Raw genomic sequence first — 2,500 nt, forward strand, 5'->3', positions numbered from 1 at the left:
GACATGCATGGCTTAATCTTTGAGACAAGCATATGACTACTGGCAGGATCAACCAGGGAGCTTCGTGTTCGGTCAACTCCGCGCGAGCGGAGAGACTCACACGAGCGTCCGAAGAACGCCGTACTTCATCTAGCGACAGAATTGTCGCGCGTGTCCTCATTGCCGCCGGTATCTTTCGATCCGGTCGGCGACACTCCACTATTTTCTCTCTTCGAGAAGTTGTACATAATAATATTTGACTTTTCAAAAGTCGAGAACAACCGGATTTTTCGGTGTCTCGTTGCTGTAAAAGATCACACTTGTTCTCATTCTCCCAATTTAATGCGGCCTTTCGGTCGCATCGCCCTGACGCTAGATCGACCGTGCGATGCTGAGACGTCGAGGAACGATATTCGTCGTGCATCGAGGCACGTAACGTGAATTTTCGCTACGGTGTACAAGTAAAGCGGGAAGAGAAAACTGCGTTTCCTTCCGCCACTCGCATCCGTGGAGTTGATGTTCGGTTAGCGCGTGACGTTACTCCTGCAACATTCGTCTCCGAAAGAGAGGAGATCACGCGGCCAACACGCTTAAGCGTGCGCGCCACATATGAGCCATTCGGTCTTTCGACACCGACTCGTGGCAATGCTGTGCCTAGAAGAACGTAGGTATAAAAATAAAATGTGTTAAGCGTTCTACAAACGCTTCAAGCGTCTCGCGCTCGGCTCGCCGAGCGCGCCGCACCTCTTGTAGTACCGAACCGACCGGACGAGCGGTCGGCGACGCACGGTCCGAAGCACGTTCCTCTTACGAGGCGCGAGCGATAAAACTGTCTGACGCGTCCGTGCGATTGCATCTCATTCATTGCGTACAACCACGGACGCACGGTCTCGTGTCTAAACCGTGGCCGAGAGTCGGATATTTGCGGGACTCGCATAGTCGCGCACAAGTCACGACGAGAAGTCCGCAATGTGACAAGCATATGAATCTATAGAGACTTTTACACGTTTCGTAGAAACCATAATCTCCATTCGTTCTATTCGCATTGAGAATGTCGCTTTTCTCTTCAATATACAAGCGAAGGCAAATCGTTCTCCGCGAAGCGCGAGAAACGTATTGCAAGTGCCGAAGATCGACACGAGACGCATCAGATGGTTCGTATGCCGCTCGACTCGTCGAGCGCGACGCATCTCTTATAGTACCCAACCGGCCGGACGAGCGGTCGGCGACGCACGGTCCGAAGCACGGTCCCTTACGGGCGAAAGCGGTGAAACGGCGAGACCAAAGATACTTAACCGCTGAGCGCGAATACGAAGCAAAACGCAGTAAACTTGACAATTACGAAACAGCGATCGAACAATTGACTTTCAACGAAAACGAAAGCAATATGTAAGTATAAATAAATCAAAATAATATGCAAAAAACACTAGTTGTCTCGAAACACTGAATCCACCGTGGGCACCTCCGACGTCAATGAGGCAAAATTTTCAAAGTCCCAACGCGGCGTGTTGCTTTCGACGCACGCACCTACGGCGAGCGAAAAACGCGAAAACGCGCTCCAGCGGCGAACCACCGACGCGGACGGACGCGCGTCGGTTCCGCAAGCGTTTCCGCGGCGGAATGGCGGGTCCTGGTGCGGCTGCTTTCCCGCGATGCCTATTCGCGCCCGTTCAGGCCGACACCTACGGACGCGTCGGAGACGTAAAATTTCAAAGTCCCAACGCGGCGTGTTGCTTTCGACGCACGCACCTACGGCGAGCGAAAAACGCGAAAACGCGCTCCAGCGGCGAACCACCGACGCGGACGGACGCGCGTCGGTTCCGCAAGCGTTTCCGCGGCGGAATGGCGGGTCCTGGTGCGGCTGCTTTCCCGCGATGCCTATTCGCGTCCGTTCAGGCCGACACCGCCGGGCGCGTCGGAGACGCAAAACCTCAAAGGCCCGCCGCGGCGTGTTGCTTTCGACGCACGCACCTACGGCGAGCGAAAAACGCGAAAACGCGCTCCAGCGGCGAACCACCGACGCGGACGGACGCGCGTCGGTTCCGCAAGCGTTTCCGCGGCGGAATGGCGGGTCCTGGTGCGGCTGCTTTCCCGCGATGCCTATTCGCGTCCGTTCAGGCCGACACCTCCGGACGCGTCTGAGGCTTGAAAATTCAAAGTCCCAACGCGGCGTGTTGCTTTCGACGCACGCACCTACGGCGAGCGAAAAACGCGAAAACGCGCTCCAGCGGCGAACCACCGACGCGGACGGACGCGCGTCGGTTCCGCAAGCGTTTCCGCGGCGGAATGGCGGGTCCTGGTGCGGCTGCTTTCCCGCGATGCCTATTCGCGTCCGTTCACGCCGACACCTACGGGCGCGTCGGAGACGTAAAATTTCAAAGTCCCAACGCGGCGTGTTGCTTTCGCATCGCACACTACAGGTCGACCAGCGGCGTGTTGCTTTCGCATCGCACACTACAAGTCGACCAGCGGCGTGTTGCTTTCGCATCCCGCGCGACTAAGTCGACCAGCGGCGTGTTGC

The 2,500-nt window shown here is 56.6% G+C and overlaps 1 non-coding gene across 1 annotated transcript in view; it reads right to left on the reverse strand.

Moving 5' to 3' along the window:
• The window catches only part of LOC137001839 (small subunit ribosomal RNA), a 1,926-nt gene extending 1,867 nt beyond the window's left edge, over nt 1–59 (reverse strand). Inside the window, exon 1 of the ribosomal RNA XR_010891680.1 lies at nt 1–59. This exon is cut by the window's left edge and continues 1,867 nt beyond it. This is a non-coding gene — a ribosomal RNA (small subunit ribosomal RNA).
• Between the last annotated feature and the right edge of the window lie 2,441 nt (nt 60–2,500).

Source organism: Linepithema humile, unplaced genomic scaffold, assembly GCF_040581485.1.
Source record: "Linepithema humile isolate Giens D197 unplaced genomic scaffold, Lhum_UNIL_v1.0 unplaced_1, whole genome shotgun sequence".
Taxonomy (NCBI): Eukaryota; Metazoa; Arthropoda; class Insecta; order Hymenoptera; family Formicidae; genus Linepithema; species Linepithema humile.